Here is a 26,375-nt window from a genome sequence, read left to right as displayed (position 1 = left end):
CAAAATTCAAAAATAAATTATGCTGAAATCTTCCGAAAACATAATAACAACCACAAAATGGTAATGCATTCAAAACATATTTATTCAGATTTGTACTAAGATATATAGATATGGGTATATTATCCTTTGTGGTTGTTACTATGTTTTAGGAGGATTTTAGTATAAATTATTCTTGGTTTCTGGTTCTCTGTACATGCTGACAATGCTTTTACACTTGGTCTCTGAGTTAAATACATGTGCAACTTGTATTCTTTCCAATACTTACTCCAGTCTGATGATACCCAGAATGGTAAAGGTAGCCTTTTTACATTTGGTTTGGGTCTGTTCTTTCATTTTGGTCCTGCTTCCCATGAAAGTGACCACGAGGAAAGCATTACACACTCATGACCAGCAAACAGACCTACCAAGGATGGAGTCCCCTGGATTTTGTCAGACACTGACAAAAAGTACTTTTATCTGGCAAATTTGAAGTACAGAGTGAGAGTATTTCTAGTAGGAATGCAAATTGTGTTTATTTGGAATGGAAATTATTCAGATGAGATTGAAGACCTGACAAAATGATGGTATTTGGCTTACTTCTACTTTAAACAGTTTTCATGTGGTTCATCTGGAGCTCAAACAACCAAGCTGTGGTCTGGACAGTTTTCAGCTTATAAAAGAGTACCAGCAGTTGAATTTATTCATCAGCTTTTTTACTGGAATATTATTTTAATATACTGTCAAGAGGAGATGATGAAATTTAAAATGAAAAGTCTGGAGTTAACCTACTACAACATGAACAATATTAGGACTTTAAATCTTTAAAAGACATACATTAAAATATAAGAGAGGAAGATTCATGATAAAAACACATTACATTAAAGTTATTAAACCATGATCAAGCAAGTGACTTTTGATAGACATGTATACTAACGGTTCAGATACAGAGTATGAATTTTTCAACTAATAATACATTTGGACAGGATTCTTCCCTTCTTCTTAAATTCATGTAGACTGTCCTGTTGTCACTTTTTCTAATATTCTAAATTCTGTTGAACAAAATAAACCTGCTTCTGATTACAAACAGGGTAATGCCAGAAGCAGTAGTCTGGAGGAGGTCATGCTGACATAAAGAAATTGAGAAAAGTGGTCACGGTATCTCTGTTAATTTTTTTGCTATGTTTTCTCGAACATATCCAAAATTATACAGTCCAAACCAAAACCCCAGGAAGTGATACTATGTGGAAATAGTGAGTGACCCCCTTCCCATCAAGTGGTCCAAGAAACTTCCCATAAAGAAACAATGAGGTGGAAAAAGGAAAGAATCCACCAAACATGTGGCCAACAAATGCCTCCAAAGAACCTACAGCATATGTGGCAAATTTATAAGAGAACCAAGTAATCACAAGAAAATATAAACTGTGATATTTGCTGTTAGAGTTAATCCCAAAATAGTGACATTTCTCCCCTTTTGTTTGATCTGAATGCTTTTCTTAGAGACGTTTACTTGAGTGTACATCATACTCATGATGACACTAACAGTAATATGCATGATCCCAGCATCCTCCTCAGATCCAGTTTCAACCATCCCCTGCACCTCACCTTGTCATTATTCAGGAAGCTCTGTGCAACAATTCCAGAATCTTGGCTTTAAAAAAAACAAACTATTATGATAACCTTAACAAAGGTGAAAGAAGTACTTTACATAGTCTGTGTATCAAGACTGACCTAGTTATTACCAAAACTGTTAAAAGTGCAGCAGAAAGGGTTTTAAGCAAGGAGTGTAAACTACAAGCCACAAGGTCCCTGCTATATAATCTTGGCATTTGTGTTAAAGTATAACATCATTTAGCTGACCTTTTTGTTAATTACAGCTGTCTATTTGACTATTTATTAATTAGCAACAGCACCGCTGAAGCTTTTTCCATATATGTAGTTGCAACTTTATATATGCACCTGTAATTTTTGGAATTCTTCAGCTCCAAAATGGAATCATAGCACATTTGAGATTGACAGTGGGATCAGTCCATAAATGAGACTGCATCATCATTTTCAACCACAACAACTGCAACTGAAAGAAGTCAGTGTTTTTAATATCAGGAAACTTCTGCAGAAGATCAAAGTTCAAGGCTTAGCAGGATCATATCAGTGACCACATAAACTCATCCACACAAACTCATTAAATTGGGAGTTTATTACCGTACCCCTAACACAATTAATAAACAGAAGCATTTGGGAAGATAACCTACTTCATATTTGGTAAGAAAGCTATATCCTACCTCTCCACAAATGGAAGAGCATCAAATGAAGCTGAACGTTACCGTCCAATAATTACACTAAACACCTTCTCTAAAATTTCAAAGCCAATGATGCATCTGCAACTTGCAAATTATTTAAACAAACATTGTCACTTACAAACAAGGATTTAGTAAAGGATATTATGAAAATGCAATACTAGTAAGTGTAACTGATTATGTCAGAGGGAATCTAAACCCAGGAGAAGCAACACGAGGATTATTACAAGAATGATCTAAAGCTTTTGACACCTTCAGTCATATAGGGTTTATAACCATACTCAAGGACCATGACTTTCATTACAATATTATAAATCTATTTGAAAACTACTTTTCTAATAGAAAATGTAAAAATAAAATGAGGAAATCATCTGTCTAATGAATCTACTACAAGCAAAGGTACCCTTCAAGCTCAATATTAGGCCCTTTGCTGTCTAGTCTATATGCTAATTCTATTTAAGAATATAGAGTGCAACTCTACAATACACTGACGGGGCAGCTTTTCTCTGTACTGGTGTATGCCATGTTGAAAAACAACTCCAATCAGGCTTCTCATCATTTAAAGATGAACATGTGTATCTCGAATGATACTAAATCCATCTAACAGCAACTCTTACTTTGTTACAGATGTTACAAAATATGCATTCTCATACGTTAGAAATCAAAACCTCAGCTAATAATGTCATACACTACTCCAACAAAATAAAACACTTAGAATTAGTCTTAGATGACACACACACACACACACACACACACACACACACACACACACACACACACACACACTGAAGGAATAAATCTCTTTCAACTACAAAAAAATGCAACATTAAATTATCTAGTTTACACAGAACCACACAATTCCTTGTATCCACAGCTAAGACTAAATAAGTCACCAGCCTTATCTATTACTGATTTTTCTATGGCTGTATTGCCTAAACAGGTAAATCAGACACAGTATTAGTAAAGCGTGAGCAAACATATCATAAGACAAGGCAAATTCATGCTGGGTAGCCAGAAACTCACTCACTAGTGTTCCCTCCAGGAAAATCTGTCCTTGCCAACTTTCTGAAAGGGGATGGCCAGTACCTACAACCTCTTCTGTTGCTCTCTGAAATACCCTTCATCTCACATATTAGAACTTTATCAACTTGCATGAAACCACCAGTCATGACACAAGGTGTGCTTAAAACTGTCAAGACAAATAATTCCTATGGCAATGCAGCTTTAAAAAACTACATAAGACAGATTTGGAACAATCTTCTGCATGTGCTTACTAGCCTGGAAAATTTCCATTGTTTCTAAAGAAAACAAAGTCAATACTACATAAATGAAACTAAATCTCAAGAAAGGAAGACATCCCTGATCAGTATCAGCAAGAAACTACGATCCCTCATAAAATCATCCAAGGCGAGCTTCGAAAGAAAAATTGCCAAGGACTCAAAAGATAACCACAAGGCATTCTTTAGCTATGTCAAGAATCTAAGTGCCAATGCTCAGATCTGCTCGGAGTTAGTGCAGAATGGCACAAAATACACTGAACCGACCGATATCACCAACATCCTGGTAGACAGGTTCAGTGCAAAATTCACCCCCCTCTCACCCCCAAAAGGGCCCATAACCATACCAGAAGACTGTACAGCCCCTGAAATCACAGACACTCAGGTTAAAACAGCCCTCTCCAAAGCCAAAAACACAGCATCAATGGGACCAGACGGTGTCCCAGGCTGCATCCTACATGAGCTCAAAGATGAACTAACCCCTCACCTAAACACACTGTTCAAACTCAGCCTCTCCACAGACTACATACCCATAGAGTAGCACACAGCAATGGTTATTCTGCTCCACAAAGGTGGAGCCACAACAGACCCCAGGAACTATTACCCTATAAGTCTGACTAGCTTGGTCTGCAAGGCTATGGAGCACATCATCATTGAACTCATTAACAGAGACATTGGGAACCTCCAAACACTGGACCCTACCCGGTTCGGCTTTGTTAAGGGCAGATCATGCCTCCTAAACCTGGTGGACTTCTTTGAGACAGTTACCAAGGCTATAGATGAGGGAAAGGTGGTACACACAGCCTACCTAGACCTCGCAAAGGCTTTCAACACCATTCCCCATTCTGGTATTAGAGGCAAGCTCACCAGACTGAACATAAACCCCTGCGTCACAAGATAGGTTGCCAACTGGCTCACGGACAGAACCCACATGGTGAGAGTTGCGGGGAGCTAGGTCAGACTCTAAACCGGTTACAAGTGGCATTCCCCAGGGCTCAGTCCTAGGACCCCTCCTGTTCGGCATATACTTCTCAGAGGGGCAGGCAAGCACAGGAGGACTATGGCTGACTAAGTTCACAGACGACTGCAAACTAGGGGCTATAATTTCCTCTCCAGCTGACACAGGCATCCTCCAAAAGGGTCTCACTGAGACAGATACCTGGTGTCAAAATCATAGCCTGAAGCTAAATGCCAAAAAGTGCTTAGTCATCCCCTTTGGAAAAAACAAAGCACCCACAAACTACCACATAGGTGGTAGTCCAGTAAATACAGAAGATGTAATAAGGGATCTGGGGACCCAGGTAGATAGTAATCTCTCCTTTGATAATCACATTGCCAAAGTGGTTAGAAAATCCTTCTATATGGTCCACCTAATCACAAAAGGGTCCATATCCAGATCAAAAGAGGTCATTGTGCCCCTCTACTCATCACTCATCAGACCCATCATAGAGTGCAACGCCCCATTTGGGATGTACCTTACAAGACACCTGCAACAGCTGGAAAGACCACAGAAGTACCTCACCAAGAGTATCACTGGCCTCAAACAGCTGCCATATGCAGCTCGACTGAAGATACTCCAGCTGTACTTGGTTGCATACCGCCTACTCAGAGGTGATCTCTGCCTGACATACAAGGCCATATCCAACCCAGAATTGATGAACATGCTCAACCTAAAGAAAACCTTATCCCCTCGAGCCACATGCTCTAGGGATCTAAACCTCACCACAACAATAAATAGGATGTGCTGGAGGGATAGATTCATGTCCCAGAGACTTCCCATGCTTTGGAACAAGATTTCAATCTACATTAGGCAGAGCTCCTCGCTAACACTCTTCAAGAGAAACCTTGACGAGTGGATGGGAAACAGAAAGTTTACCCCGGGGATCACTTCAGTGGCTTTCTTGCACAGAGGCACAGGGAACTAATCTAAGGGGGAGGTGAAAGTTAACACATTCTGGCTAGGCTTATAGATGCCTATGGGCAGATAGCCTAGTACCTACCTATGAACCTACTTACAAATGTGCATAAAGTATGATATGCAATTACTCCTCTTCTCTGGTATTTCTAGTTGTAATGCAACTCCATTCAGAATAAAATTTGAGGTATAAAATATTAATATCAGTAGATGGATCTACTTCACATGGTCGACATTTCAAAATGTTGAAGACCATATGGCCGAGGCTATATGATCGACATTCGAAATGTCGACCATGGAATAAAAAAAAACACAACAAAAACTTACCTTCACGCTCCTAACAGGGGGGGCTACACCCCCCTGCACCCCCCATGGGGGGTTCGGCCCCCCCACACACCCCCCCAGAACTTATATATATACCAACTCCAGGATTGTACTACAGTGCGGAAGATGAAAATCTTTCCATTCCGCACTGTATGGAGATGCTGGTTCCACATGGTTGACATTTCGAATGTTGATCATATGGTCTCGGCCATATGGTCTTCGACATTCTGAAATGTCGACCATGTGAAGGGGACCCCAGTAGATGTATACACACATGTGCATGCACCTCCACACACACACAATAAAACATTCTTAACTATTCATCATTACGCATGCATTAATTTGAAAATGTTAACTTTACTATCTTCAGCTTAGTTTTCTACTGGTCCACTGGTATCTCTGTTCTACCATGGTTAACATATGAAAATAAATAAATAAATAAATTAGTTAAGTAATTAATTAATAAGTAAAAATATCCAGCCTTGCCACACTGTTTCTGGATCAGTTAGACTGAATTGCTAACTGGTATGAAAATATTTTTCTTATTTTCTATGCACACTCTATGAACCATTTGCATTTATTTTCTTTGCTGTCCTAAAGTATAAATCTGTCTATCTGGTAGGAAGTAATTGCATATAGCATATTTTAGCAAATCATAGCTACAGTTATATCCATTTTGTGTAGTATACAGTGTGTGACTGCTCAGGAAATGGCTGTGTGCAGCTATGTTCCAATTCATAGTTGTAGCTAATACTGCTGAACAGTGAGGAAAACAGAAAGCAACAAGAAAATGCAAATAACTGTACACTGACAAGCAAATAAGGCTCAAAGTCTAATAAGCACATAATGAAATGTAAATGAGTGCCTCGGGAAGCAAGTCATGATTCATAGATGTAGGGTGCAGAAGGAATGCAAGAAACTGTGTATCACTGTAAGGGCAAAAGGCACACAGGAGTTTGTGAATGTGCAACAAGCAAAAATTCTTGGAGCAGCAGCAGCAGTCATTGGGTAGCGGTGGTGGAACTAGGGAGCACATGGGTGTACATGTCTCCCTGTGGAAGTGTGTGTCCCAGTAAACAACTCACCCCCTCCCCCAGCTGAGCTTGTTTTCCACAAGTGCATTTCTGTTTTGTTTTCTTAAGCATCATTTGCATGGCTAATTAAAAGTACGCATTTTACATCTCAGCAGTTCCTGCATCAGCTGTAAAAGAAGCTGACTGAGATGAACTAAGTCAACAAGCAGCCAAACTAAATCTGTCTAGGAGTGAGAAACACACCAGTTAGGTAGGAGTTTTCTGATTAAGTAACTTGCTGCTCAGTGTCACATGGAAAATCAAACTCTGTATCCTTGAGATAAAGCCTTAATTCTCCACAGCAATTCCCAGACCTTCCTTAACTATTTTTTATTTTTTAGCGTCTCCTCATTCTCATTGTTGTGAAAAATGCAAGCTCATGCAACACCTGTAGTTCTGTAAACCTTTTTAATTGAATTAAAGTTGCCTGTCACTTAAGACTCTGAGCTGTTAAAGCATTTCTTCCTGTAGTCAAAAGTACAGGATTTGAATCCTCCCACCTCCATCTGCTTATGGTGGGACTGTGAGCAAGTCACTCAGACACTATGGGTTTACCTGGTTAACAAATAAATAAAAAAATAGTATTTACAATTTGTCCCTTTTGCCCCCTCCCCAATTATTTATGGCTTTGCCCAGAGCTCTTGATCAAATACATTGAGAATTATTTGGGCTGTTCCTTTTAATATTTGTGGCTTTTTCCCAAATTGTACTGGATTACTATCAATAAATGCCAGGCATGTGAGTTTCAGACTTTGTGCCCTTCAGAAAACGCTCGTTATGTAACTTTCTAAGTATATAACAGAAAGATTTAAAAATCTGTCCTTGATTGTTGAGTTTTTGTATTTGATTCTTAAGCTAACAGATTAGAGGGAATGAGGGTATTTCAATTGGGCGCATTGTTTGATTCTCATAGTAGTGAGCTGGAATACCACTTCTCAGTCATTATGTTTTTGTACATTTATTTTATCACAAGCAAAATCTGAATGTACATAGTCATACAAGTGGCTGTAATTGTTAGTGACGTGTGTGTGTGTGTGTGTGTGTGTGTGTGTGTGTGTGTGTGTGTGTGTGTGTGTGTGTGTGTGTGTGTGTGTGTGTGTGTGTGTGTGTGTGCGCGCGCGTGTGTGTGCGTGTGTGTGTGTTTATATACTGCATCCCAGAGTAGTTATGATGTAAAAGGAAGGGATCAGTTGTAATAAATATAGGCTTCAGTTGATTGTTGACGGTGTGCTTATTTGACTGTGAAGAAAATACATGCATAAAGTCTGTGAGTTTAATATTAAAATGTTAACTATGAAGGCATTTTTAATTTAACTTGTTTTTTTTTTTAGGCATAAGCGTGTGAAATGCACTTTGTTGGGCTACAGCAGTTTATTACTTAGTGCAGAGGAGTTAAACTATGAACTGTTATTGAGCTGTTTCCTGTACTGCAGTTTTTGATTCACTCAGCCTTTGTTTGTTTAGTGTGAATATGACCAAGTTATTTCACCAGACCATACTCCTGGGTGGCATCTGAACAGACACTTGTTTCTAGTAGGCTGTCCTAAACTGTTAGCATATTCATTATGCATTTGTGTTTTGAATTCCTGCACCCTCAGATATCCCCTAATTAGTGCTTCATTATATGCGGTTTGACAATGAACTTTTGTATGTCTGTTGTAGTTTAATAAATTGCCAGATGAATTTCAATAAATGTGAGTTTCAAAGGAAAATAAGTTTACTGTTGCTCATGCTGTCTATTTTCAACGTGGGGATGTTATGTTTTGTTCATAAAATGGCTGTCAGTGTTTTTACTACAAAAAGTTTTAATAAAAGTTTTAAATTACACCCAAATCTATATATCATCATTGTAAAAGTAAAGAAGAAAATAATACGCACACTGACAGGTTTCAACAGTGTTTTATGGTAACTGGGGAGAGACAGCCAAGTAATGGGATATTACTATGGCTTTGTGGGAGGGTGTCTGGTCTATTAATCTGCCTAGGATCCCATTTGACCATGATCCTGCTCTTCAGTTATTGTTCAGAATCTGCACATTATTTAGCCTAATATGTATGGCCTATTTTTTTGTTTTTCTGTATTTTATACCAGATACCATACCAGATAAAGGGGCAGCCCAGGAGCACTGTCTGATTAAAAAACCTAAAGTCACACAGTAGGAAAAAGGAAGTAAAAATAATCAAACCTTGTACTCTTGACTACAGGCAATGGATAGCTACTGTGCCCCTATTATGCCCCAGCAAAAAAAGGACCCTAGAGAAGCCACTGTTGGGTAACAGCATGTTTGGTTTATAAGTGCTACTACCTGTCACTCAGGGGGAGATATGTCAGCGGGTGGCACAAATGAAATGGTACCAGCAGCATATTACCTAGCAACAGCTAATTGGCTAGCAACTGATTGACTAGTTTGGACTGGACAGAGATATTATAATGGGTGTTGACTAAGATGTATTTACCATGAATAAAACTGGTAAGAATGAGTGGACTTCCTCTTTTAGTAGATGCGTATCTCTTACTGTATTAGCTACTGAGACCCTCCAGAAACAAACATAAGACACAATGGGCATATCACAGGCATCAGGCTGCAGAATACTAAATACATTTCTCTATATGTTATTTCCACATGTGAATTAGACTATATGTTTCCACAACACAATAGAGAAGAAGCAAACCACCATCTTTTATGGGTTCTGTGATAACAGCCACCTCTCAGAAGTGCTTGGTGATATAAACTTGGTGATATAAACTACACACATGTAGCAATAAAATCCTTAGCTGGTATTCATGTACTTTTGTATGTCAAAAGGAAGAGCTACTTTTTCATCAACTAGCAGGAAGTGTGCAGCACACAAGGGGCTTGATAAACAAAGACTCTTGTTTCTAGTAGGCTGTCCTAAATTGTTAGCATATTCATTAAGCATTTGTGTTTTGAATTCCTGCACCCTCAGATATCCCCTAATTAGTGCTCCCCACATCAGGCGTAAAGGTCACCTGTGTCATCACTTCATGAGCAGTGGAACTTCATAGGGACACCTAATTGGCAAGTGCCAGCACTGTGGCAATCATACATATACATAAACAAAGACAATGTGAAGATGTCTCTTCTCTGCACATGTTGTCTGTCTGTTTCAGATAATGCAAGATACCCATTGGAGCACTTGTTTATCATGTCCATATGGAATCTATTCAGCATGGCTAGGTTTTTGGCAGAGTTTGGGATGTATAGAGGGCTGAATATGGGCTGGAGATATGGTCATGAAGAGAACAAAGCTGGTCACCAATCAGCTGGTAGTACCCAAACAGTGCACACATGGACATTGTAAGAACTATGCAGGATAGAACAGAAATCAGGTATGCAGACAAGCAAGTAACTGTGACTAAAATCACTAAATTCTGTATAATGTCCTACATTTAACTGCAAAATAAATCTTTGCTAATTTTTTTTTTTTTTTGGCATTGATGTCTGTCTCTTACCTACACCTGTGTCTGTGATGGCTTATGTGTCCCTTTGTCTTTTAGCATGTGCAGAGTGAGAAGCCAACCATGTTGGCTGCTATAGGAGAAAGGTGAGATTTATGGCACAGTGCAGTTCTTTCGTGTATTACCTACAGATCTGCACTGTTAATGTACCATTTCTAGTACATCTTCATTAAGTTCTCCTTTTATTTGCACTCTAGATGGAATTCTTGAGTTCCGTTCATCTCTTGACTAATTTCTGCTGGTCAACTGGTAGTCTTAAGGCATAACAATGTCTGTGCACATTTGTTTACAGGATCACTTTTGCACTTATTTATCCATATTAAGCATACCTATGGAGTTCTCAGTCAAATCACTTCATTCATTTACAGATCACACACTTCCTTAAAATAGACTGTCATTAGCAATTAGCAGCTTATCAAACCCACATCTGTTACTGCAATATTATAGTGAAATACTGCAGGTCTCAGTTCAGCTAGAATGTATTCTATCAAAGATTTACTCTGTTCTGTTGGAGGCAGACCTTGATCCAGATGTCATTTTAGGGGACTGATACCAGAAAGACATAGGTGGTAACTTCCCCAAAGAAGAGATTTTAGCTATACTGGCATCACCATTCTGGGTCAAAAAGATTCTGGAGAGAGTTGAAAGAGATAAGTAAAAACCTGCACAAAACCCCTCAAGTATTGAAGATCACAGCTGTTCTTTAAAATTAGCTGTACATTTGATGGTAAAACAGGCCCCTGGTTCCTATAATAGCTATGGTGGCTTAAATGATCATCACCTGGAAATGGAAATGTACAACATCAGTCCAAGTAGTAGAATATTGGTAACTTGTGGATCGAATATGTCATCTGGAGGTTCAGGCAATATAAAGACATAATATGCAGTTTGAAACTCTTTTAAATGGTACACCATTGTTATCATTTTCCTTACCCAAAGAGTCTTCAATATATGCTGTACTCATAACAACTCAGATTTCATGCTATAGGTTTGCAGACATCTCCTATGCCCACAACACTGTAAACAATGAATAGTATGAAATGGTAATACTTGTAATTTTTCTTATGGCTGCAGCTTTTTGAGCACCCCCCCTCTCCGCCCCTGCTTTTTCCCTACCATTCTCTTTCCATCCATTTCTTCCTTGCTGTCTTCTCTTTCTTAATCCCTCCTCCCCATTTTTAATGTATGTTAGGGTTGCTACCTTTCACTGTGGCATTCCTCACATCACCCCTAGCCCGTCCATTCCCTTCCCCTCTCCCGCACATGTTTTGCCCATTTTATGACATCACTATGACATCAGTGGACAGGAACGCCCTCTTTTTTCCATTCCTGATGCCTGCTTTCAGCCGATTTACTATGCTTTTCTGTAAAAAAGCATAGTAAATCAGCCAATTTAACAAACTCCAATAGTCTGTTTCCTTTCCTGAAATAGAATACTGGAGTTTGTACAATGTCTTCCGGACTACCGGAGAATCAATTTGATTTCTGGATAGTCCAGAAAAAATGGATAGGTGGCAACCCTAGTGTATCAACATCAGTTCCCACACATACTTATCTGTCTGTCTGTCTGTCTTACTATTAAAAAAAAAAAATTCGCACTATTTTTGATGTATAGCGATATCTCTTATACACATATTATAGAGTGCTATATTAAAGTGTATATACTAATTCTAGTGTAAAATACAGGAAAAACTTCCCAGTGATATAATTCTGATTTCTAAATATTTGGTTTTCAGTTAAGTATACTGTTACTGTTTGATGTTATAGCTAACTGGCCATTATTAAGTTGTATTTCATTAAACTACTATATGATAAAACTATGCAAGAAATGTGCCCTACCTTCTCCCACCTGCTTTTCCTTTATGCTTACCTTCTTTGTGTACCTCTTTTCTCTATCTTCTCCCATTTCCTACTATTCTGCACTTCTATTTTGTTTCCATGCATGAAATCAAAGTGTCCTGGTGCCTGGTCACCAGAGAGCAGGGGTATACGTTATGCTGTTTGCTATTACTATGCAGCACTTGTCAAGGGCCTGATCTACTATGTGTCATCTCACACTGTCTGCTACTGACCAGATTCACAGGGTTCTTGGTAGCCTGCTTTTAGCCACACCCTGTCTGCTCTGCTTTGGCTGGCTTTCAGATTTTTACAATTGCGCCACTTTATATGTAAGATCACAGCTTGCACTCTGTCATTATTGGGATACTTATGTATCCTTTAACACTGTACTGTATCATCAATGTATAGAGCAAACCTTGCTCCAGCAGACAGCACACTTTTATGAATCCCAGCCAAAGAAGGAGATTTCTGTTCATATGTACCTTTGTCTGTAATATTCCATTTATATCATATAGTTTTTAAATTAAATGTGTTAAAATTCACCTTTTGCTTTTTGTACTGGAGCTTTTATGTCCAGGATTTCACAGAAAATGGTCCAAACCTCAGTTGGACATCTTGGTAAATAAATCATGCATACATGCATGTATATATAAATATATATATATTATATATATAGAGAGAGATATAGATATGTAAATATTATGCAGGAGCACACAAGTGCATATATATACATAAGCATCTTCCTTCCATACGTATCCCACATGAATGCCGAGACAAATGTAACATATAAATCCTCAAAATGCATACAAGTAACATTGATTGGGCTGTCCAATCACATGAGGCAGTGTTGTATCTCAGTCTGTTCAATGACCTCTCTTTAAAAATCACAATGAATAAATTATGTCTTACCTCTGTGAGCTGCAGACTATCTCAGGCACAAACACCATCTTTCAATCAAATACACAGAAATACATACATAAACACACAAACATATATATGTAGAGACCTTTCATATAGTTAAAGTTCATAATATTGAATGTCTTTAAAATGGCAATAGTAATTTAATAATTATATGATTGAATTTACAGGCATTACTTTGAGGAAGGTCACTGAATAGCAAGGAGAGGGAATTTGCCCTTTCCCTGCTAATGTGCAATCTCAGATCTTGTATATATAATTAGCAGAGGGTGTGGGTGGCACAGCCCCTCAGATGGGGAGTACAGGGGAACCTGTCCCCTTTACAAAATGTGATATGTTTTTATATTGTTTTTTTGCTTTCATTTTTGACTAGTACTTCGATATTTTGAAGTCTATATATGTGTTTTATACACACACATATATATATATATATATATATATATACATATATATATATATATATATATATATACACACACACACACACACATATATATATATATATATATATATATATATATATATATATATATATATATATATATATATATATACCTGCATGTGCCTGTACATCTGTAAATATATTGTAAATATATAAAGGCATCAGCATCCAGGATCCTCCATCAATTCCTGAATGCTATACTCCAACATGCTAGTGGCCACATATATTTTCCCCATACTCCTGAGGAGATGGTGGTAAATATGCAGGAGTTCTACCCTGTAGCACACTACCATGAAGTACTGGGTGACATACATTGCATTGTAGAAATTGAGGCACAACTTGGGGAACAGGGAAGGCTCTACATTAATAGAAAGGGTTTCCACTCTGTTAACTGCCAAGTTGTGAGTAATGCCAAGGGAATTATCTTGAACGTGTGTACTGGCAACCCAGGCAATTACCATGGCTCACATATCTGACACACCTACCAACTGTATCAGATGTTCACTATGGGGGATATTCCACAGGGTCATTTACTGGGGGATACAGGTTATGCACTGGAACCATGGCTGATGACACCCATCAGAAATGCACACATAACTGCTGAAGTATGCCATAATGAGGCACACACTCAGACCAGAAATATCACAAAGCATGTGTTTGGGCTGCTTTAGTCACTTTTCCAGTGCCTAGATACATTTGGTGTAGCACTGCAATGCAGTCCATGTACATGTACTGAAATATTCACAGTATGTTCCATGCTACACAACATCATCATGAAAAACAAAAACAGCTTCAGCAGGATCAACAAGGGGAAGGGGCACATATCCCACCGCCAATAGCAAGGTCAACACAGCCACACATAGGTGAGGAATCAGGGGCGAAGTAGCAGCTGCTGTGGGTGTAGGCAGACGTAGGTGTGCTCAATATGCCCTCATACTGGCTAAGAGACAATGCATAGCACTCACCACCTAAAAGAATAAAATCTTCCTCCTATGCACATACATATAGTAACATTGATGCCAAGCAATGTTCATAACCTTTACCTATCCATGTAATGGCTGTATACTGCTTGCATCAGACAGAGTCAGCCCTGAACTAAAACTGATGTAACTTCTGGATTTGCAAATTAAATGTTTAACCTGGAGTGTATTGTGTAATAATATGATTGACTGGCATATCCTTACATGTTGTTACTTGGTAGTGTAAGCAAGTAAAATGTGGGAGATTTGTTCAGAAATGATCTTAACATGTGACAGCAGAGACTTATTTAACTTATATGTGTCCATTATTAAGTAGTAGGCCTCTGATATTAAAGATTCACACAGTCATACCTCTCAAAAGTAGTGATGGTCATTGCATGCATCAGTATAGCACCAAATGTTTGCACTGGAAAATCATTAAAGAGAGAAGTTAAAAAGTAAAGATACACATTTCATTTTCAGACTTCACAACCCTCACAAGATCATTAACAATAAAGATGGAAAATGTTTGATGCTATCAACTGTCTAACTTTCTAAGAACAATGTAAGTCAAAGGCACAATTACCAATTCAACAGTTGTGCTCCCCCACCCCCAAAAGAACAGACAAATGACACATTTTGCTAACAAACCATCACTGAAATGCTAAAATGCTATCAAATGAAATATCCCTGAAACATGTCTATAGATTTTTACACAGAACATTCTATTTTAAGGTACTGCCAATTGTGTATACCTGTGAAATGCCTTGACAAACATGCCCATGCCATCAGTACACTTCTAACTAATACATACAGATAAAAGTGTAGCATTGACTAATAATATATATATATATATATATATATATATATATATAATTATATAATATATATATATATATATATATATATTTTATATATATATATATTATATATATATATATATATATATATATATATATATATATATAAAATTACATATATAATATTAAACACCTTTTACTGAAAGACATTTCAGCATATGCATTATATAGTTAAAAAATGCAAGCATACCTTCTCAAGTTCATTAATCTTCTGTGCAGCCATATCCCAAAGTAATAGCCTATTTTCTGTGTTCTCCATATAAACAAGTCTCCTCACCTTTACATTCCCTAGCTACACAATTGCCTTTTTATGGTGTAGATTCAGTATTGTTAGCATGGTGAAGATGCAAATGAGGTTTGAACTCATTAGAATTGCTGAATCCCAAATACTTGGCTCCGTGTATGAAATGTAAACATAGTGCAGGCACTCCCTCAGTGTTTGTTACTAATGAATTGCAACTGTGAATGATTAATGGTAGGGAGAATGAAAACATAACAGCAATGTAGGCTGCCTTACCTCCAGTGGGTGTGTCAGGTCAGACTTACAAGGTGTTTAGAAGTCATTTTATCAAGGTTGGAAATGTAAGTAAGTAGAACACAATTCACAGGTTCTGTTCATTAGCACCCAACCTCCCCTTCATTTGTTGACAACTGTATGTTATTACCATGTGATATTCTCACACATTTTAAGGACAAGGATATAGAATGCCTTACGACTGCATGTCTGAGATTAGTGGTCAGATAAGACGAGACTGTGCAACAAATACACAGAGGTAAGAAAGAGCTGCATTTTTGCAAGCAATAGCCATAAATGGTTGTGTGATCACTCAGTGCTCAACATCTGAAATGAATGCAAGTACAAATAACTGTTATATGGTTTGTTAGTGCAATAGATGATGTTGCATTTGGTTGTATGTAGAATGATTTCAATTCCCTGCTGCAATGCTGTTTCTGTGGCAAAGAAGGATAAGGCAACCTTACTGTGTTCTGAAGGTTCATTTGAGAGTTCAAATCCAGACCTTTGTACAAATATTTCATGTGTACTAACAGACATTTTGTAGAGATTATTTCAAAGATTGTTTTTCTTCATTTGAACTACTTTTCCCTTTTGTTGAAGCTTCAGTTCCCTGCTGCAAAGCTGTTTGTGTGGCAAAGAGGGATAAGGTACCATTACTGTGTTCTGAAGGTTCACTGGAGTAAGAGTTCAAAATCCAAACGTATGTAGAAATATGTCATGTACCAACAATCATTTTGTAGTGTTAATTTCATAGATTGCTTTTTTCATTTTAACTACTTTCTCCTTTTTATTTCAAAATGTTAATGCCTGTGTTTGCGCAATGTGCAGCTTAGTGGAAACAAGGGAAACAGAGAAAAAATAATGTATGCAGGTTTGGCTGTGCTTATCTCATTTGTGCTACTCTAACCAGTGTGCAAACTGGACTAGTGGGCCACCCAGGAAGCAGACAGAAGACCTGCAGAACATCTATAGACAGGGTAAAGATTACAAAAACAATACATTGTCGCAGTGTTAGCTTTTCTTCATGCAACTTTGCTTAGCAGCATTGTGTGGTGTTGTGGTGGGGCTAGCAAAGTTCTGCAGCACCTGCAGACAGGACTCAGACAGTCAATAAATGAAAATGGATGCATTTAATTAATTATGTTGGGTACCTCGCAAACATGCTAATCTGTGTTGTATGGTGGTTAACACAGAGAACTTAAGCATGAGTAGGAAATTATGGAAATGTCATGTAACTAGTCCAGTGGCAGCAGGTGTAAGTGTTGGGCTGTAATACAGATGATCTTGGCTTCTAGTGCTGGGTGTGCAACCTGTTTTTACTGTTGTGACAGTGCACTTTATAGCAATTAACTGAAAAATAGACAAATGTTATTTTAACATTTTTGTGACAACAGGCCTTAATGTAGGACTGCCATACACATGGTCATGGGTTCTAATACAGGATATTCCATACATTTTTACTGTTGTTCCACTTCCCATTATATTCACTCTCATTTATAACACTTTAGATAGTGGAGTTGATACGAATTATATGTATGAGGGATAAGACACCGTTATGTATTTTCAGATGTATGACTGAGGCTATACTGTCTACTATATTTCTCTAAGTATAATTCTGCTATGCTGACTTGCATGGCCTTCACAATTACATAACACACATACACAACTGTATCTCTATACAAGAAAATGGTCAGGCCACACACATACATGTAACACCTCAAACTGTCACCTGTATTTATGAATGATTTCTGACAATGTCTGAGCAGTACTTCTTCTGTGGCAAAGATGGAAAATCATCTCTGTAGAAAAAAATGTTTGTCACTTATGCCTTGGTTTGAATCCCACACTGTACAAATCAATTTTATCAGTACATATAATCCCACCAATTGCTATCCAGACACTTATTTAATTAAATAAACTATCCTAAAAAGACAGCCGATCTACTCCTGTTTAACATAAACATCAGAAGCATCACAAATAAAATCTATGACCTCCATGACATGCTTTCTATCTACACACCCCACATAGTTGTAATAACTGAGACCTGGCTTAAACCAGAAACTAGAGACGATGAAATTCTTGCACCAGGATATAATATTCTCAGGGCAGACATAAAGATCAAAAGAGGAGGTGGTATAGTCATACTATTTAGAAACAACCTTGCTACAGAACCCATGAATCTTAACCTCCTAATTTTGACAATGCTGAAATGTTTTATACAGTGCTAAAAATAAATTCTAATAAGAATATAAATGTAATTGGATCCTATATACCACCCAGAAAAAAAACTCCACACTATGGAAAATATACTACTTTGGTTCTCAAAATACCTGCCCCAGGAAACACTCATCATTGCAGATTTTAACATAGACCAGTCAAGTTGTAACTCTCAAAATCCAGTTAATCATATCAACTTGCATGTTTTTTCCCAAATTATTCAAACGCCAACCAGAACTGACATGTCATCGAACAAACATTCCATCCTTGACTGGATACTAATAGGCCATCTTTCTCCTTTTACTCAGACTGTCTCCCACACAGCCTCATCTTCCAAACTTTCTACTCAGACAACATATCAACCCAACAAAACTCCCTTCCTGCAAACAAATAAGGAACAAGAAAAACTTTAACCCTCAGAACTTTACCTCCTCTCTTAAACTTTGCAACTGGTCTCCACTCAAATACCTACCCCTAGATGCAGCTGTGAAATAATTTAACTCTGCCTTCATTCATATCTTGAACATCCATGAACCAGCCAGAACTATAACAATTAAATCCAACCATGCTCCATGGCTAACTAAATAAACTAGGGTACTATTAATTGCAAGAGACAAAGCCTAGGCAAAATACCAAAATAAAAAGAATGAAACTTCCAAACAGATTTACCAGGAGCTTAGAAATAAGGCAAAAAGACAAATCAAACAAAACAAAACTAACCACTATCACAATATCCAAATTATGCATCACAGAAACCCCAAAAAGTTCTGGTCTGCTATCAATCAGATCCTCCTACCAGGGAATGCCAGCACCCTACCACCACCACGACTTCCAACACTGACAACATAACCACCCAGTTTAATAAATACATTACTGAAACAATTCTAGCTCTATCAAATAACTGCAGCACCACTCACTTTCTAACCGATCCTACACTGATCAATGATAATAATGCCTTCTCCCTTTAACCCATCTCAACAGACACAATAAAAAGATTGCTTAAAAGGCTTAAACCTACCATGGTAGCAGCTGGTACATTACCAACAAAGTACCTTAGAGTTGCTGCAGACGTAATCACCTACCCTGTATCCATTCTTATTAACAGATCAATAACTGAATACCAAGTTCCTATTATATGGAAAATTTCCCATATTACCCCTTACATAAAGGAGGTGCGTCAACAGAATTGTTTAATTATTGCCTAATAGCCATACTTTCTCCCCTGTCAAAAATTCTTGAAAGAGGTGTACTTACAAATCTCATGCACTATCTACTAACTACTAACATTCAACATGGTTTCCGACCTTGCCACAGCACAACCACAGCTCTGTTATTCTCACTAATACTGTCAATGTTCATAGAAACAATGGAAAATGTGTCTCCAAAATATTTCTGGACCTTTCAAAAGCTTTTGACATGGTCTCACATAAATTAATTAATGCTTAATTGAACTAAATCTAAGTCCACCTACTATTGCATGGTTCCAAGACTACCTAACTAACCATCAACAAGCCGTGCAATGGCAGCAAGACCTCTCTTCTCTTCTGCCTGCTACAATAGGAGTACCTTAAGGATCAATCCCAGATCCTCTCCTGTTTTCTATATTTACTAACAAACATCACACTGCAACACAACATGCTTCTATCATACAATATGCTGATGATTCTACATTGATATGCGCAGCATAATCTCGTAAAAACTACAAATAATAACACAAGACGTATTTTCAAAAGTGAAGACATGGCTGTCTAATTCCCAGCTAATCCTAAACCCAAACAAAACTCAACTTATGATTTTTCAATCTACAAGGCACACTTTGTCACTCCCTAATTTCAATATTCTATCCTTAAACAATACTATCATCGCACCCGTGACCCGCACTATATTACTGGGAATAGTTATTGATAATAACTTAAGATTCTGTATTCACATTGCACAAACAATAAAATGGTACAGAAAAAGATGGGCACCCTTCACATAAACAAACAATATCCCACTAAAAATACAAACGAAAAACAAAATAGGCACACGGTTATGGAAAACTCTGCTAGAACAATGTCACTACTATAAAGGTCACTATCTATTTTTTCACAAAAAAATAAAATTTCGTTAATGGACAAGAGTTAGTATGTGGATATAAAGCATTTTTCTCGTCTTTGTTTTTTACCTCATTTAAGTGCTCATACATACGTCTTTTAAATTTCCTTGTGGTTTTACCCACGTAGAAGGCCCCATAGAGTTCACAAACTGCAATGTATACCACCCCTGTCGTGTTGCAATTAACATAGGCATTGGTCCCAATTTTTACTTCCCTCCTAAATAGGTGTAAAATAGATCCCTGGTAGATGTAGGGATATTGTGTACATCTTCCACATTTAAATGTACAGTTTTCTTTTTAACCTTTGTCCATTAGAGACATTTTATTTTTTGTGATAGAAAAAATAGATAGTGACCCATGTGGGGGGCCATGGGAAACCACCATAGAATATTGTGAATTAATGTGGCAATTAAAATTGAATGTCAACAAGAATTACAGACTTAATGATTTTATATCCTTGGCCCCAGTTTTAAAGCTTCGTGCAGCTAAATTATGATTTTTTTTTTTTGTCTATTAGGGAGAGCTCTATTAGGTATTTGACATGTTTTATTATAACATTTTTCATCATAATATTTTGTATTTATTATATTTATGGCACCTATTTCTTATGTTACAAACTTTTATATATTTTTATTAAAATTTTTTTGTAACTAGACACAATGCTTATATTTAATTACACTTGCTTCTATAGTTTTTAATTAGTTGATTCTATTAGTTTGGTTTTATGTATCTTAATTCATTACAAGCTCTGATTGGTTGATTGTTTTTAGGGAGGGTATTTAAGTTGTGGGATGATTTTATACCATTGTCTGATGAAGTTTTTACGAAAACGGAATTGTATTAAACTGCGTTAATAAAGTGTGTATCCCTCGAGCTTCATAGCGTGAGTGTTCGTTTATAGTACTGACATTGTTCTAGCAGAGTTTTCGGTGACCGTGTGCCTATTTTGTTTTTGGTTTGAGTTTTAGTTTTATTGGGCATACCTTCTCCTTTTTGTGGACTAAAAATACAAAAGCAACAATCACATAAATGCACCTCATCTCAACTCTGCTCTATGCCTCACTAATTCTCACTAACTTAAAGAAATCTGACTTAGCCAAACTACAATCATGTTATAACAAAGTTGCCAGATTTGCCACAGACTCACCATTTAGGACACACCACTGCACAACACTCAAGAAACAACTGGCTAGAACGTCCCCAGCTTCTACTCTACAGCCAACTCTCCACAGCCCATACTATTCTAAACCACACAGTAAGACCTTTTCCCTCCAAAATCTCCTTCTCTCTTACTCCCCTGACCAAGATCTGCACTCAAAAAAAATAAAACCCTACTGACTACAGTTAAAGCCAATAATTATGCTGCTGATTCCCTCTATTCTAACTATATAGCCAAAATCTAGAATAACCTCCCTTCTGACATAACTAACACTACTAACCCACTCCATTTTAGAAAGATACTCAAAGCACATTTATTTAAATATTGGCTATGTTCATGCAATACCCCTGGATAAATAACAGCTTTCCCCCAAAACAATCATAAAATATTTTCCTTCTCTGTTCCCTGGGTTCTAAAAACTGAATATCAATATGTATACATTACTCACCAGTTATCGAACCTCTACAGTTTGTCATCTGAAATGTAACTCTACTATCTGTAATCTGAATGTAACTTAGTGTACTGTATCTATATACTCTTATAATCTATATTAACACTGCTCAATAATTGCGAACATTGCCATCCCTATTATTACTGTTTATGTAAAAGTTTACTTTTTATTACTGCTTTGTATAGAGTGTATTTTGCTCCTGTATTTTTTTCTTTAATGTAAATTTTTTTACGTAAATTCTCTGACTTTTCAATAACTTGGAGCTTTTCTCCCCAGGCCATTGCTGAGAAAGGATTTGTGTCCAGTCAGAATTTCCCAGTTAACAAAAGTAAAATAAATAAAAATAAATAAATATTTCCAAGCTACATCACTAGACACCCCTCAAACTAAGGCCAAATGTAAGATTAACCTTCCAATTACAAGTATTTATGTCGTCCCTGCTAGGCACTACTGCACTGCACTTAACATTGTGCAAACATGATTGGCATCGTTGCTTGGATTTGTGCACTACCAGTAAAACTGATAACTGGAATTGGCAGGAAAGCATCAGTTTCCATTGCTCTAGTTTGGCTGGTAGACATGGTTAGCATTAGAGAGGAAGGTGCCAAGTTTAGGGCACAGAGGTGGGATGTCCAGGATATTTATTAGACTCAAGAAAAAACAAAAAGAACAAAGTGCCCAGGACTGCAACCAGCAGCAACCATTAAAACAGAAAAAAGGGCACTTGGAGGCACCAGATGAAAGGAGACACCACTTCTAAATTTATTTTTTTTACTCAAATGATTTTTATTTTGATGAAATAACACAATAATTTAATACATTCATAACATTCAATAACTATTTACAATATTTACATTCAGCCTGACAAAAAGGATTCAGATAAAAACATTTGTAGTTAAATAATCCCCAGGATTCACAAAGCCTCCGTGTAAGAGTTATAACTCTTACACAGAGGCTGCAGTTAAACGGAGTGATGTCAGCATGCTTTGCATATTCATGAGAGCATGCTGAATCACACCTAAGTCTAACACGGTCCGTGTAAGACAGTAGGGGGTGTGTCTGTAGGTTGAGCCCTGCAAGCGGACACGCCCCCAGAAGTGTAAAAGTGCCCAAAGTAAACACCCACAACAGAGTCCACGGAAATGTGAATAAACACAACACAACACATGCCCCCACAGACTATAAACATAAAAGATATATAAATGAACATGTTATATATTTTTTTTAAATTGTAAAGATGTTTAACCGTGAGTGCGCTGTTTGCGTGCCGTGAAGCGCAGCTACAGTTAGCAGTCAGTGGGAAAGCATATAAGAACTAAATATGCAAAATAAGCCAAGAAGCAATAACGTAGCGGTAGAGATGTTGGCTGAAGAGCAGGCATTCATGGTTCGAGCCCCCACAACACCAATTTTTTTTTTTTTGCAAAATAAGCAGGAAACAAGTCCCTGACAAATATGTACACATAAAACCACAATTCATGTAAAATGTAATGAAATAGCCCATTTATACTGAAGACATGTGAGGTAACAAAAGAAGAAAAAATGCCAGATGTGCTCATAGCTGAGCTACAGTTTAACAGAGTGAGTGCATGTGCCCGTAGATGAGCAGTGGTTTAACTGGTGCAAAATGAGTGCCTGTAGCTGAGCAGTGGTTTAACATGCTGAATATATGTGCCCCTAGCTGAGCTGAGCGTAATATGCGTGCCGATAGCCAAATGAGGCTTAAACCAGCGTACCCCGTTTGCGCGGAGCTGCGCACCGCGCAAACAAGCTAACCGACGGGCAACGTTGAGCAAGCCGTATCAAAACTGCCTTTACACAGACACACCCCTCAGGATGTCTAGACAGTCATGAAACATAAAAAGCAGTGGCCAGGTTCGAACCCAGGATACTATACACCACAGTCAAGGTACAGAACCACTAAGCCATGACAACAGTACCTGTAAATGCAATAATAGCTAATATATAGGAATGAATACAAACTAGAGCATGACAATGCAGGTTTACTGAAGTTGATACAATTCCAAAATGGCCAATCACAGATATGTGCGGGAAAAATGGACTATATAAGCCCCATAGGCGGGAATACACAGCATAAACGATTGTAGAACAGACCTGCAGGCAGAATGTCAGGAGTAGGAGAGGGTAGTCGCCGAGCACAGAGGTGGGGTGTTGAGGAGTCCAGGTACATGGCCTGGCTCCTAGTCCACAATCATGAGGCCCAACTCATGCAGGGCCAGGTCCCCTGGGGAGCATACAGGGCTGAGGCGTGGGACCGGTTGGCTCATGATCTCACCAGTGCCACAGGGATTCCAAGGACTGGTGAGCAGGTTCATCACCACCATGCGGACCTGAAGAGATGCAAGCAGGACCAACTGAACCTTTGGATCCAGGAGGCCCGGCAAACACCCAACGCCCCACCACTGAGTAAGTAACATTTAATTATGTATGTAAAAAATTAAACTAGCTGATATTATGGAGATGTGTATTCCAATATTACTTCATTTATATTACAGCTGCAGGTATCCGTTCTGCGAACCGCAGAGCCTATGGTGATAGGCTGGTGCGGTTACGCCACCAGGCAGGTCAGTAATCCACTACCAGTAACTGTAAAGAAATATAAAAGTATGACAGTCAGCAAAAGAGTGCAGTGTAGTCAGTAAGGAATAAAATCTGCAAGTAACAGTGTGAAAGTGTATGCAAGTATTGCTTGATTACAAGAGTTTTCAGCCTGTAGGTTTAACCTAAACATGAAACTGTCTGACATATATCCTGAAATAAAAATGCCCTGCCTGTAAGAAAATAGTACACAACCTGCAGCAGGCTGAAAAGTATAGCTGCAGAAGATGATGAAATCACATGTGTGAAATATATCCCTGTGGAAATACTGAAACATGACAGAAGTGAGACTGCTGGAAAGGATTGTAATAACTACTGTTAAAACATGTCAATAAAGCCTAGAAGTACCATCCTGAATAGTAAAATGAAAGCAATTGAGAGAGTGTGAGAAAGTGCCATGAATCCAGCAATACAGTAGTAATAACCCCTGAATAAAGTATACTGCAGTCAAGACAGAATGAAATGCATGTGAGATTCAAAACCAAACAGCAAAATCTGTTCAAAGTGTTGCTGCATCTGGAATGTGTATCCCAAAATCAGGATATGTTGCTCTCAGTCTGCAATATGCAGATAGGATGTTTGTCTGATATACCAAACATCCACACTTGTCTACAGCTATATAAAGCAAATGTAGCCCTGATGTAGCTGAACAAAGCTAGATATAAATGTGTATGAAGAACCATAAAATGTATATTGATGTTGCATTAACAGTCCTATCACCAAGTTGAAATAGTTATCATATAGGAAACTGTAGCTAGAACAGTAGTGTGTATATAACTGTAGCTATTAGAAATGTACAGCATATGTATTGTTATTCAAAGGTGTTAATATTACTTTCTTCACCCCACCCTATAACTACATATAACCCATTCCACGTGAAAATGGTATGTGCAATCACAATTAACACCCCTGGACGTTTGTCCTGTTGGGTCATATATATTTGCATGCCTGTTGATGCATCTGCCCTGTTCATACATCCACATCTGATGGCCTGCTGCCATCAATTAACCCTGCATGTTGTTGGACTGTGTATTTCTGTTCAAATTATGCATGTGTTATGCACGCTGTTCAATGGTGTGAATATCTGGGTGTTTGGTTAATGGGAATACTAATGCATGCTGTTACAACTAATTGTGAATGGTATTATATGTCACTAACCCAAACTGTCATGACATAATGCAAAACATAGTACGACAGGGAAGGCGGGTTCCAGCGGACCCACCTCTCCCACCTCAGCTGGCGAGTGCACCTGGCACTAGTGCTGAGTCCGGACCCTCCTCCGGTGGCCCTGTGCCACCTGCGGGTGGAAGCGCTGCAGGGGATGGGGCTTGCCCCCCTCTGCAAGTGTGGCCGGAGGAGATCCACCACTCACCCTCCGTAGCATCCGGACTGTGGTGCGTAGGGAGATTCAGGACTCTGTCCTTGAGCCCCTACGCCAGCTCGAGGCATGGGTGGTGCAACTAACGGGCATGCCTGTTGCCCCGCCTACACAGTCCCCAGCACAGCCCCGTCCTGGGCAGTGAAGGAACAGTGGCAACTGCCTATGGGTGGGGATATCAGTTCCACTGTTGCCATCTGTGGGCTCATGGGCTCTGGATATCCAAACCTCCGTCCCCGTCAATTGTGTAACCCCCCCACACGTGTCATACACTGCCCCTGTTATGCGTCTTGTTTGTCTTGTCTGTTTACCTACCCAACCTACCTCCCCAGCTGTACCGACTACCTTCACCTGACATACCACACTCACCTGAAAAAAAGGGCACTCTGTACCCACAAAAAAATTATGCCCCATACATAGCTGCCCATTCCGCACGCATGTCTACTGGACATGGAACATATCAATTCCAATTGGCTGTACAACAAGTATTATTGTTGTCCTGACACCTCTCTCAGGGGTGGAAGGTTTCAAATGTCACACCAAATTCCATACATATGCACAGCTGTTGCTGATGAA

The 26,375-nt window shown here is 38.4% G+C and overlaps 1 protein-coding gene across 1 annotated transcript in view; it reads left to right on the top strand.

Moving 5' to 3' along the window:
* Positions 1-26,375, top strand: part of LOC122802587 (b(0,+)-type amino acid transporter 1-like) — a 523,310-nt gene that overhangs the window by 234,081 nt on the left and 262,854 nt on the right. The gene's annotated exons all lie outside the window — the stretch shown is intronic.

This window comes from Protopterus annectens, chromosome 1.part0 (genome assembly GCF_019279795.1).
Source record: "Protopterus annectens isolate FY-2018-M chromosome 1.part0, PAN1.0, whole genome shotgun sequence".
NCBI classification, from domain to species: domain Eukaryota; kingdom Metazoa; phylum Chordata; order Ceratodontiformes; family Protopteridae; genus Protopterus; species Protopterus annectens.
The sequence above is the reverse complement of the archived record's forward strand: the minus strand, read 5'-3'. Positions and strand labels throughout refer to the sequence as shown.